The sequence below is a fragment of the Lithobates pipiens genome, unplaced genomic scaffold (genome assembly GCF_037356315.1).
Source record: "Lithobates pipiens isolate NorthernLeopardFrog02 unplaced genomic scaffold, aLitPip1_a1.2 Scaffold_28, whole genome shotgun sequence".
Classification (NCBI taxonomy): domain Eukaryota; kingdom Metazoa; phylum Chordata; class Amphibia; order Anura; family Ranidae; genus Lithobates; species Lithobates pipiens.
The window spans coordinates 89,843,007-89,856,878 of NW_027507789.1; the positions used below are offsets into that span (position 1 = coordinate 89,843,007).

Below are 13,872 nucleotides of genomic sequence, written 5' to 3' on the forward strand. Positions count from 1 at the left end.
CTAGTCTATATTGAGTGGCTGGTGTACACAGAGAGATTAATGTATACAGAAAAGCTAGCGTGTAAAGAAGACAGGACTTTATTTTTTGCTAATGCAACTACTTTTGAAACATATAAAGTGCTTTTTTCATATTTTGGTGCTGTTAAAAAGTGGTGTATTGTCAGTGGTGATATCAATGTGACAGTTAATGTGGAGAACTACAACTATTCAAAATAGAGCAAAAGAGTGCTAAGTTTATTTTGTTAAGTCATTGACTGATAGACGTTAAGTAATTGGCCGTTATTGGTTTGGCAGTACATGGTTTATTTTGATGTAAGATAGTTTTATTCTCTACTTATAGCCGAGTTTTAGACGACTTTATTATTAGCATTATTCGCATTATTCATATATATTATGCAGAGTGTAAGTATTGCAGTGAGACGATATTGCTTTTAAAAGATTTGTATTATTATACATAGCATTGTTAGCAGACCAATAGGACAATTTACATGGCTTAATATTGCAGAGCGTAATTTATCAGGAAAGAGATTCAAAGCGTTAGTTGCAGTAGCTTCATAAAACTGAGAAATCGTTGCATTACTCTAAATTTAAAATATGTTCCGGCAGCACTGAAAAGACGATATTAGATGAGTGATCTACACATTTCGTTTACTATTTCACTATACCGGCTAAATGTTAATATGTTAATATGTGCTGCGTGTAAGGTAGAAATTTGATGGTTTAGTGTGAGCTGGTTTACCAGGATTTAGAGATAGTAATCTGGTTATACTAGTAATAAATATAGCAAAATAACTATAACGGGTTTAAGTGGAAATACACGAAATAACAGCAACAACGTGTGTAGGTTTTTATCAATCAAGTTCATTACGTGTCTTTAATCATGTAGTGAATATACCCCAATATTGGAGCACAAGGATGAGAAAGCATAATAACTAACCGAGGATGACATGGCAAAAAGACAAACTGCATTAGAAATGTGAATATGAATTAGAGTTGAAATGCCAATCGCCACGGCTACGTACAGCAAAGTGTGAGCTAAGCAGCTAAATATTCTGCAATAGCAGAGATTAAGTATTGCAGTCGAAATGAGATCGGAAGCGTTAGTTGCAGTAGCTCCAAAATGACTGAGAAATCATTTCATTACTCTAAATGTAAAAGTTATCCCGGTAGCACTGAGTGGACAGATATTAGATGAGTGATCGTTGTAGTACAAATTCAGTTTCCTATAGCAGAGAGATACCAGCTAAATGTGAGACGAGCAATTAAACTGTTCACGGTAGCATTGCATTACTCTTAATATGTGCAGCGTGTAAAGAAGCAATAAGATGGTTTTGTATTATCCTAAAATTAGCAGTATACGTAATAAAGGTGAGTAGGTAACCTGGATTTAGACATAGCAAAGTCTATAATCTAATTTAGCAAAATTAGAAAAGATAATATTGAGACAGTATATACAGGTCGAGTTTAAGTGGAAATACACAAAATATCTAGCTTACCTTTACATTGTTCAATAGAGCGTTGCAAAGAAATACCAAGGCAGAATGTCGGAATAGCAATTAGATGAGATGATTGCTGTAATCATGAAATATCAGCAACGCCTAGGTTTCTATCGGATGAGAAAGTATAATAACTGGCAAAGTATGACATGGCAAAGAGACAAATTGCATTAGAGATGTGAGATGGACATAAAATGTCAATCCCCATTGGTTACTTACATGTAAACGCGGCTACATACAGCAAAGTGTGAACTAAGCAGCTAAAGGGTATTTAAGAGTAAATTGACGTAGCTTTAAAATTCCAACGTGTAAATCGTTCCATTAATTATGTTACGCACGAAGACGGCTTACACTGACTGTTTTCCGTTTCCACTGGTCATCGGCATAATGTATCAGTAACCATGAACATTAATAATGATAGACAGCTTACATTAGGATGTATGCATGATGTGAATGTAAAATGAATGTAAAATAGTTGCATTATGTGTTATTAATGTATTGCTATGCTTTGCTACTGCAACCACTTCTCAATCAAGTAAACCGTCCCACTGCTTTTCTCACATTTTGCCGCTGTTAAAAAATGTGTTGCAAGTGTTATGTGTTACAAATGGTTATCAGTGTGACAGTTAATGTGGAGAGGAAGTAATACACAAAATAGAGTCAGAAAGAGAATCCTATTGCATAGAGGTAGCGAGAGATGGTTGCATTAATCTTAATGTGCAGTGTGTAAAAGGTTTTAAAAAGATGGTTTTGTGTGACTTTTGCTTTAACGTAAAATTAGCTGTAGACATTATAACTTGTTACAATGATTTAGTAATCTCTATAAAATAATAATAATAAGTATAGCAAAACAAATTAGGAAAATTCTGAGGCAGTATGTATAGGTCGAGATATAGTGAATACACAAAAGGGATCAAGGGATAGTAGCAAAGTCAAGGGATAAATGCAAAGGTACTCTATTTAACAGTAAATTGACGTAGCTTGCAAATTCCAACGTGTAAATCGTTCCATTCATTTTGCTGCTCAAGAAGACGGCTTACACTGACTTTTTTCCGTTTCCACTGGAAAGAGAATCCTATTGCATAGAGGTAGCGAGAGATGGTTGCATTACTCTTAATGTGTAAAGGTTTTAAAAAGATGGTTTTGTGTGAATTTTGCTTTAACGTAAAATTAGCTGTGGACATTATAACTATGGTTAGGTTTACAATGATTTAGAGTTAGTAATCTCTATGATATAATAATAATAAGTATAGCAAAACAAATTAGGAAAATATTGAGGCAGTATATATAGGTCGAGATAAAGTGAATACACAAAAGGGATCAAGGGATAGTTGCAAAGTCAAGGGATAAATGCAAAGGTACTTTATTTAAGAGTAAATTGACGTAGCTTGCAAATGCTCCAACGTGTAAATCGGTCCATTAATTTTGTTACGCACGAAGACGGCTTACACTGACTGTTTTCCGTTTCCACTGGAAAGAGAATCCTATTGCATAGAGGTAGCGAGAGATGGTTGCATATGGCAGAAAGACGGCTTACACTGCTTTTCTCACATTTTGCTGCGGTAAAAAGAAATGTTTTGTCACTGTGTTTTAACTGTGACAGATAAGGTGGAGAAAAAGAAGTAATACAGAAAAGAGTCAAAACGTGGAAACGTTTATTTGTCATGACAGCTGATACTGGTTGAGCAATAAAACTGTTTTATTAAGATGTAAGACTAGTTTTATTCTCTACATGTAGGCTTTTAACCGAGTTGTATAATATAGGCGACCAATAGGACATTTAAATGGCTTAATATTGTAGGGAGGAAGTATCGCTGTTCAAGAGATTGAAAGCTTAGCTTGAAAATGGCCGAGAAATAGTTGCGTTAGTCTAAATTTAAAGGATATGCCGGTACCAATGAGAAAGCTTATTGATTGACTAGTTGATCTTTGCATTACACAATCCTATTATTATTATTATTATTATTATTATTAAGATCATAGTGCAGAGAGATACTCAGTTAATGTCAGAGATACTCGGTCAATGTCAGAAAAGCAATAAAACTGTTTACATCGTTAGAGAGCGATGGTTACATTACTCTTAGTATGTGCAGCATGTCTGGTAGCAAAAAGCGGTAGAAGTGAATAGATTTAAGCGGATTTTGAGATAGTACTCTCCATTTCTAATAAGAAATAAAGAAAAATAAGTCAGGATGGTGTGTCAGGACTGTCACATACTCAAGGTCCCGGTACAAATATGCAAAATAGAGCAAAAGAGTACATGGTTTATTTTGATGTATGATAGTTTTATTGCATGCTTGATGTGGATGATTAAAATCGTGTAGTGATCTATATTTAGCATAAGAATGAAAAGGCATAACATGGCAATGAGACAAACTCCATTAGAGATGTAAGCTAGATGAAATGATGAAATGTCTCTGTATAGCCCAGATTGTCTTCTGTTATCACTTAGCCTACCCTCTAAATTCACTAGCCTCTCTATATACACCAGCATGTTTACACTAGCCGGTCTTCTGCATACAATAGCCTGTCTTCGATATACACTAGCCTATGTTCTGAATACACTAGCCCGTCTTCTGTCTTCTGTATGCCCTAGCCTGTCTTCTGTATACATTAGTCTCTCTGTATAAACTAGCATCTCTGTATACCCCAAACTGTCTTCTGTAAAAACTTGTCTCTCTTTATAGCCTGTCTAGCCTTTCTTCTGTACACACTAGCTTCTCTGTATACACTAACCAGGCTTCTATATACAATAGCTTCACTCTATGCACTAGCCTCTCTGTATAATCTAGCCTCTCTATATACCCTCTCTCTATATATAGTGTTCTGCATCTCCGTAGTGGTAGCCACTCCGTAGAAGCCAGCCTTTATTCTGTATTCACTAGCCTTTCTTCTGTATGCTGTAGTCTTTTATATATACTAGCTTCTCTGTACACCCTTGCATCTCTGTAATACACTAAACCCTCTGTATACCACAGCCTGTCTACACTAGACTGTAAACACTAGCTAGAATACACCAGCCTGTCTTCTGTACCCACTAGAATCTCTGTATACACTACCCAGTCTTCTGTATACACTGTCAGCTTGGATGTATACCCAAGCCTGTCTTCTGTATACACTAGTCTCTCTATATCCACTGTCCTATCTGTATACACTCGACTCTCTCTATACACTAACCTCTCTATATACACTAACATCTTTGTATATACTAGCCTCTCTTTAAATTAGCCTCTCTGTGTACCCCAGCCTCATTGTTTACTCAAGCATCTCTGTATACTCAAGCCTATCTGCATTCACTAGCCTGTATTCACTAGCCTTATATATACTAGCTTCCTGCTTCTCTGTACACCCTTGCATCTCTGTACACTAGACTCTCTGAATACACTAAACCCTCAGTATACCACAGCCTGTCTTCTGTATACATTAGACTGTAAAAACTAGCTAGAATACACCAGCCTGTCTTCTTTACCCAATAGACTCTCTGTATGCACTACCCAGTCTTCTGTATACACTGTCAGCTTTGATGTATACCCAAGCCTGTCTTCTGTATACACTAGTTTCTCTACATGCACTGTCCTTTCTGTATACTCTCGACCCTCTCTATACATTAACCTCTCTATATACACTAACATCTTTGTATATACTAGCCTCTCTTTAAATTAGCCTCACTGTTTACTCTAGCATCTCTGTATACTCAAGCCTATCTACATACACAAGTCTTCTGTATTGTGTATTAACTAGCCTTTCTTCTGTATGCTGTAGTCTTCTATATATACCAGCTTCTCTGTACACCCTTGCATCTCTGTAAACACTGTGTAAACTAGCCAGTCTTATGTATACACTCGCCGACTGTATACACTAGACTCTCTGAATACACTAAACTCTCTGTATACCACAGCCTGTCTTCTATATACACTAGACTGTAAAAACTAGCTAGAATACACCAGCCTGTCTTCTGTACCCACTAGACTCTCTGTATACACTACCCAGTCTTCTGTATAGAATGTCAGCTTTCATGTATACCCTTTCTGTCACTGTCCTTTCTGTATACACTCGACTCTCTCTATACATTAACCTCTCTATATACACTAACATCTTTGTATATACTAGCCTCTCTTTAAATTAGCCTCACTGTTTACTCTAGCATCTCTGTATACTCAAGCCTATCTACATACACGAAACCTGTATTCTGTATTCACTAGCCTTTCTTCTGTATGCTGTAGTCTTCTATATATACCAGCTTCTCTGTACACCCTAGCACTGTAACAGTACTAGGTTCCTGTATTACAGAAACAGAACACCAGCAATAAGGTGTATACTGTGCAGGAGGCACACAACACCGACTCTAACTTCTGCACTGCAGATGCATGTATTGCAGAAATTGAACACCAGTAATAAAGGGTAGCTTCAGGTGTGTACTGTGCAGGAGGCACATAACACCCATTGTAACAGTGCTAGGTTCCCAAGCAGTAAAGACACTGTCCCTGCCTATCGTCCTCTTTCCCTGACCACCGCAACACACTATACAAGGCCGCCATGCTGGCGGCCTTATATAGTGTGGGGTGTGTACTAAACCCCCCTGAGCTATAATTGGCCGCAGGAATCCTGCCTGTGGTGAATTGTGGCTCTCCTCACACAGGATGTCACATCTGTTCTTATTATATAGAACCTATTATGCTCCTCGTAAACTTTTTCAGTTTGGCCAAACGGCCGGGCGCAAGTTGCCCCCGGTGCGGGAACATGGGGGGAGACATGATGCACATGTTTTGGAGATGCCCGAAGTTGATCCGCTACTGGACAGAGGTGACAGGAACCATTGATCGGGTGGTTGGAACCTCCACCATGATGGAGGCAAAGTATTGTCTCCTGGGATTAGTTGAAGGAGTTGGAAACCCGGGAAGTAGCCAGATGGCAGTTCTGAGATGCCTATTTCAGGCAAGGAAACTGATTGCCCAACCCTGCTTAGCCTCCAATGTTGGCAATGACTTGGTTTTTTTCGCTTGTTTCCCAAGATGACCATGTTGGCGTTTGTCAAGATGGTTGAGAGTGCCCGAAGAGATCGCCTATGGCCCCATCACCTTGAAAGTGCCTGATCTTGTCTGATCTCGGAGGCTAAGCATTGTCGGGCCTGATTAGTAACTGGATGGGAGACCAACTGGGAATACCAGGTGCCGTAGCATTCTTTTTATGTTGTTGGCGTTGACATGCTTTTTTTTTCCGCTTGTTTCCCAAGGTGATCATCTTGGCATTTGTCAAGAGGGCTGAGAGAGCCCAAAGAAATCTCCTACGGCCACATCCCCCTGAAAGCGCCCGATCTCATCTGATCTCAGAGGCTAAGCAGGGTCCGGCCTGGATAGTACTTTGACCTGTTTTTCTTTCGCTTGTTTCCCAAGGTGACCATTTTAGCATCAGTCAAGAGTTTTGAGTATGTCCCAAAGCATTCGCCTGAGGTCACATCACCCTGAAAGCGCCCGATCTCAGAGGCTAAGCAGGGTCTGGGTCAGATGGGAGACCGCCAGGGTCTATGTTGTTGGCGTTGACCTTTTTTTCTTCACTTGTTTCCCAAGATAACCATCTTGGTATTTGTCAAGAGGGTTGAGAGTGTCTAAATAGAACACCTATGGCCACATCACCCTGAAAGTGCACAATCTCATCTGATCTCGGAGGCCTAGCAGTGTACGGCCTGGTTAATACCTGTATGGGAGACCATCTGTGAATACCAGGTGCCGTAGGCTTCTTTTTATGTTGTTGGCATTTACCTGTTTATTTTCGCTTGTTTCCCAAGGTGACCATCTTGGTGTTTAACAAGAGGGTTGAGAGTGCCCAAAGAGATCACCTACGCCATCACCCTGAAAGCGCCCAATCTCATCTGATCTCAGAGGCTAAACAGTGTCGGGCCTGGTTAGTACCTGAATGGGAGACCGCCTGGAAATACCAGGTGCCATAGACTTCTTTTTTTGTTGTTGGCTTTGAACTGTTTTTTTCGCTTGTTTCTCAAGGCGACCATCTTGGCGTTTGTCAAGAGGGTTGGCCGTGTCTTGAAGAGAACGCTTACGGCCACATCACACTGAAAGCACCCGATCTCGTCTGATTTCAGAGGCTTAGCAGCATCAGGCCTGGTTAGTACCTGGATGGGAGACTGCCTGGGAAGACCAGGTTACATAGAAGGATCTGGTCTGGTAGTGTCTTGATTGGGAGATCGCCTGGGAATACCGGATGCCGTAGGATTCTTTTTATGTTGTTGGCTTTGACCTGTTTTTTTTCCCTTTTTTCCCAAGGTGACCATCTTGGCATTTGTCAAGAGGGTTAAGAGTGCACAAAGAAATTGCCTACGGGCACAACACCCTGAAAGCGCCCAATCTCGTTTGGTCTCAGAGGCTAAGCAGGGTTGGGCCTGGTTTGTACCTGGATGGGAGACCGCCTGGGTTTTCCAAATGCTGCAGGCTTCTTTTTATGTTGTTGGTGTTGACTTGTTTTTTTTGTTTGTTTCCCAAGGTGACCATCTTGGAGTTTGTCAAGAGGGTTGAGCGTGCATTTGATCTCAGAGGCTAAGCAGGGTTGGGACCTGGTTAGTACCGGGATGGGAGACCGCCTGGGATTTCTCGATGCCATAGGCTTTTTTTTTAAGTTGTTGGCATTGACTTATTTATTTTTTTTGTTTTATTCTTTTATTAAGTATAAGTAGAACAATATAAATATAACAGTCAACCATACAGCATGACCCAGGGTCACAATTACATGCTAACAAAAAATAGGCAGCCAAATAACTCTGGGTTCTCAGAGGGGAGTCCTACAGTTTCATGCAGAAAATAGAGAAACCCCACCTCCGACATGTAGTACAGTATAACTAGTGCAGCTCCGTTCGGACAAATGTAATCATGGAGAACAACTGGGACCACAGCGAGCCAGCTTATCATGACCTACGTGAACCAGAGCAAAATATGAGCCGGTCATGTCCAGAACCCTGGGGTTCTTCTGGGTCCCGAAGGCTAGTAAGGAGACAAGGCATAGTCAAAAGGGAGGACGGGGGAAGAAGAGAGTGCAAAGACGGAGAGAGAGGAGGTGGGGGGATGGCGACGGGGAAAAAAAGAAAAATAAAGACAAAAAGGAGGGGGGGAATGCCACCCAGGGCAGACATGGCCTACGTAGGTAAACGTTAGATGTTCAGTCGTTTTCTGGGACGGAGACACTGCTCACCTCCCGAATGTAGTCTCGAGTACCAGTAAAATACCTCCAGGGCCTCCATGTAACACTAAATGCCTCTTCAGTGTTGTGAAGGGTGGCGGTCAATTCTTCCATCCGGAGAAAATGATTGACTTTGGAATACCACAGCACCTTGGATGGGGGCTGAGGCTGCCTCCACAGTGCGGGAATGCAGGCCCGGGCGGCATTCAGGAGTTGCATCGTGAGGGTTTTTTTGTATTTTCGAACAGGCTGTTCGGTCAAGTGTAGAAGGCACGCTACTGGGAACCCAAAAGTTCCTCAAGGTCGGGCATGCCCAGAAAAGGTGTCCCATGGTCCCCATATCTGAATTTCACCTCCAACAAACATCCGGGATCGATCTATCCATTTTATTCAGAAGGTATGGGACTCTATACCAGCGTGAGACTATCTTGTATCTTGATATTGGTTTGCGATGGAAGCTTTATGTACTAAGGTCAGGATCTTCCCTATCTGTTGTGGGGTAAATGTGATGCCTAAGTCCCTCTCCCATTTGTGGATAAATGGTGGGGGTCGACTCCTCCTCCTGACTACTCAATAGGTTGTACAGGAGGGAGAGGGTGTGTCGCACAGGTTCCCTTTTGTGACAGATGGATTTATAGGGTGTCAGGTCTCTAGGAGTGTAGGGGGCCCTTTGTATGGCCAGAAGAAAGTGACGAAGTTGATAAGCACTAAACAAGTCAAGCGGAGGGTCAGAAAGCTCGGCGACAGTTTACGTGGTCGGGAGCCCTCCCGTGGGCCACACCTCTCCCAGACGCTGTTTCCCCACCACTGTCAGCTGTCGCAGTTTCTTGTTGGTAAATCCCGATGGGAAGTCTGGATTACCTATAACCGGAGTCATTGGTGATGGCAGGGGAGCAATGTGTGTGCAGCGGAACAACCTCCGCACAACAGCCAACGTAGCTCCCACTACGGGGTGACCTCTGAGGTCTTTTGGTAGGGAGGACAGGAGCCACGGGGAGGTCAATAGGGGAATGGATCCATCCTCAATCTCCATCTCCACCCACTGCTTGTGTGGGCCATTACAATGCCAATCAACGACTCTCGCTAGCAGAGTCACTCTGTAGTATTGTCTGAGATCTGGGAGACCCAGACCCCCCTTGTCCTTTGGTCTGGCAAGCAATTGCAAACGGGCTCTGGGCGGTTTGCGCGCCCAAATAAAGTCCCGGAGCAGCACCTGCAGTTGTCTGAAAAAAATTGGGGGTAACCGGATCGGTAATGTCTGGAACATGTATAAGATCCGAGGGAGGGCCATCATTTTGAATGCATTACAGCGCCCGAGCCAGGTCAGTGTTAAAGCATTCCAGTTTCCCAAATCAGATTTCAGTCTATCCAGGAGAGGGACAAAATGAAGCAGGTACAATTGCACTAAATCCGCTGCGATGTCAACGCCCAGTTAACGTATAGATTTTTCAGCCCAGTAGAATGGAAAAGAGGAGCGGAGCCTCTTGGCCTCACCATCCGGAACCGATATATTCAATACATATAGGCTGCCGTGTCGCTGTAGAGACGCAAGTATTTTGGGAAGCAAAATGTGTGGATTGGAGACGGAAAAAATTAGATCGTCAGCGTACGCCGCAATTTTGTGGTGTGCCCGAGGGTTTGGATATGCCAGTAATATTCGGGTCATTCCGAACGTGACACATAAGTGGTTCCAGTGTCAGAATTAAAATTAGGGGAGACAGAGGGCACCCCTGCCTCGTCCCATTAGTGATGGGGAAAGAGTCCGAGCACCACTCGGTCACCCGTACCGCTGCCGATGGCGTGGAGTAAAGCGACATTACCCAGCTCATCATGTTGGGGCCAAGACCTATATGTTCCAGGGTGGCCTGCATAAAGTGCCAGGCCACCCTGTCAAAGGCCTTCTCCGTGTCCGTTGACAACATAAGCAAGGGCCTTCCCTGTACATGCGCCGCATGGATTAAATTGAGGACTCGGGCCGTATTGTCTCTAGCTTCCGACTTATTTTTATTTTTTTGCTTGTTTCCCAAGGTGACCATCTTGGCGTTTGTCAAGAGGGTTGAAAGTGCCTGAAGAGATTGCCTACGGGCACATCACCCTGAAAGCACCCGATCTCGTTTGATGTTGGAGGCTAATAGAGTCGGGCCTTGTTAGTACCTGGATGGGAGACCGCCTGGGAATACCAGGTGTCGTAGACTTCTTTTTATGTTGTTGGCGTTGACCTGTTTTTTTTTCGCTTATTTCCCAAAGTGACCATCTTGGTGTTTGTCAAGAGGGTTGAGAGTGCCTGAAGAGATTGCCTATGGTCACATCACTCTGAAAGCACCCAATCTCGTCTGATCTTGGAGGCTAAGAAGAGTCGGGCCTGGTTAGTACCTGGATGGGAGACCACCTGGGATTACCAGTTATTGTAGGCTTCTTTTTATGTTGTTGGCGTTGATTCGTTTTTTTTTTTTTTTGCTTGTTTCCCAAGGTGACCATCTTGGCATTTGTCAAGAGGGTTGAGAGTGCCCAAAGAGATCGCTTACAGCAGCATCACCCTGAAAGAGCCCTATCTCTTCTCTTTTCCGAGGCTAAGAAGGGTTGGGCCTAGTTAGTACCTGGATGGGAGATGGCGTTGGAATACCAGGTGCTGTATTCTTCTTTTTATGTTGTTGACATTGACCTGTTTTTTTTTCACTTGTTTCCCAAGGTGACCATCTTGGCATTTGTCAAGAGGGTTGAGAGTGCCCGAAGAGATCACCTACGGCCCCATCACCCTGAAAGCGCCCAATCTCGTCTGATCTCGGATGCTAAACAGTGTTGGGCCTGGTTAGTACCTGGATGGGAGACCGCCTGGGAATACCAGGTGCCATAGGCTTCTGTTTTTTTTGTTTTTTTATTTAGTAGTATGCGACATACAATGCAAAGGCAACTTCACAGAATGTGTGATACAAATAGTTACAAACAAACGATCATATTGCATGGATATCAGAGCCAATGGTAAGAAGTCTGAGGAGAATAGCACGTGTACAGCTTTGCGGTCATATCAAGATGAGATTAAAGCTCCATCTCGTTGGGATCCTCTACCACTTAAAATATTATTGATACTAGCCCTGCTACCCTCGAAGAGTTTAGATATCCATAGATAGGGGAAGAGTATTGTGTAGTAGTCAAATGGGGTCGGAACATACCATTTTCTTTTCCCTTTTTTGAGTTAAGAAGGGAAATAGTAGAACTGAAAGGAGGGAGAAGGGGAAAGAGAAGATTGGGGAAGGAAATGGCAGAAAAGGAAAAGAAGGGGTAAGGGGGTGTCGTGGGTAGAGTGGATAGTGTGGGGTCCCCTCCCAGGGAGCAAGAGACGCCCTCGGCTCACCAGCTCATCAGCTGTCCAACGTTTGGAACAGCGATCTCCAACGATCACCATGAGCTTACTATGTCTCGCGGAGGTATTCCTCCGAAAAGCGAAACTGGGTCCAGTAGAACCATCTGTTCCCATGCTCCTCCGTTTTATCCCTCATTGTGGCAGTCAGGTCTTCCATTCGTTCAATATCATTTACCCTTGCGAACCACTGGGTCACCATTGGAGCAGATTGCTCTTTCCACTGACTTGGGATGCAGGCCCTAGCTGCATTGAGGAGATGTTTAAGTAAGGACTTATGATAACGCTTTCTCGACATAGGAGTTAGATTGAGAAGAACTGCTGCGGGATCATTGGCTAAGGAAATGTCTGTGAACTTGTGGATGAGTCTCAGGACAGGCTGCCAGAATGTTTGTAATTTAGGGCATTTCCAGAAAATGTGGAGAATGGTGCCAGTCTGTTGCCCACAGCGACAGCAGCGGTCAGATTGACCGGGGAATATTTTGGCCAACACCACCGGTGTACGATACCAGCGTGTGATCAGCTTATATGAGATCTCCTGATATTTACTGCAGAGTGACGACTTATGGGCGAAAAAGAGTATTCTGTCCTTCTGTGGTTTGGAGAATGTAGTTTGTAAGTCCCTTTTCCATTTAGCTAGGAAGGGTGGATCCGTGGAGGATTGTGCGTCTGTCAGGATTTGGTAGGACCTAGAGAGGGAACCACGAATTGGGCCATCATCCAGGCAAAGTTCCTCGAAGGGGTGGAATTGTCTAGAGAAGAACGAATGGTTAGGTAGTGATCCGAGGAAATGGATTAGCTGTCTACCTCTCCATCTATCCAATGCAACAGGTACTTGCTCTAGCAGTATGGTCCCCACGGGAATCAAGCCCGTGGGTCCAAGAAATAGGGCTGCTCTCAGAAGCCCTTTCGGAGCTTGCCTGGTAAAGGCCTGGTCAGACAGGCCCGGAGGGAATCTAGGATGTCCAATAATTGGGGTCATAGGAGAAGGGAAGTTAGTCAGGTGGGAAAGGTGAAAAAAACTATCCATCTCGGCGAGCGAGGGGCCAATTAACGGGTGAGTAGTCACACAGGGCTCCAATGGCCTCCCCGCCCAAGGCAGACCAGCCAGTGGAACCCGCGCCATCTCCTGCTCTAGCTTGACCCATAGCTTCAGTTCCCCATGCCGGTGTCTTATCACATATGGTCCCCCATCGGATAGTGTCCGCTGTGTACTGCGCATGCGCAGTACACAGCAACACAGATTCCGAAAATTGCGGAGCATGAACGGCGCCTGCGCACTGAGTCCAGGTTCTATCCCCACTATCCAAGTGGACATAGAGTAAGAATATAAAAGAGGCGAGCGCAGCGAGGCCGAGCCCGAAGCGTGGCGAGCAAAGCTCGCCTTGCGAGGGACCCTCTAATATTCACAACCCTATGTCCGCTTGGATGGTGGGGCTACCACCTCCACTCACCGCGCAGGCGCCGTTCAACTTCGGAGATTTTCCGAAGCTTCGTCTGCTCCGTACTGCGTATGCGCAGTACGGCGCGGACACTATATCATGGCCGGACAGTATATGGCAGAACACCGGCACCAGTCAACCACCGGTGTCATGTGCGTCGCTGTGTAATATAGAGCAGGGTCCGGGAAGCCAATACCTCCCCGCAATTTCGGTCGCAATAGCATTGTCCTACCAATACGCTTATGTTTTCCGCGCCAGAGGAACTTGATAAAGATTGAGCGAACCGCATGAAAGAAAGTCTGGGGTATTTTGATAGGTAAGGCTTGTAGTAGATACAGAAGTCGTGGCATCGCGTTCATCTTCAACACATTACAGCGTCCGAACCATGACA

General features: G+C 43.8%; 2 pseudogenes; both read left to right on the forward strand.

Annotated features, from left to right (window-relative positions):
* The first annotated feature begins 10,976 nt into the window (after positions 1 to 10,976).
* On the forward strand, positions 10,977 to 11,095 carry LOC143937362 (5S ribosomal RNA; annotated as a pseudogene).
* A 324-nt stretch (positions 11,096 to 11,419) lies between these two features.
* LOC143937109 (5S ribosomal RNA) lies at positions 11,420 to 11,538 on the forward strand (annotated as a pseudogene).
* Positions 11,539 to 13,872: the final 2,334 nt, after the last annotated feature.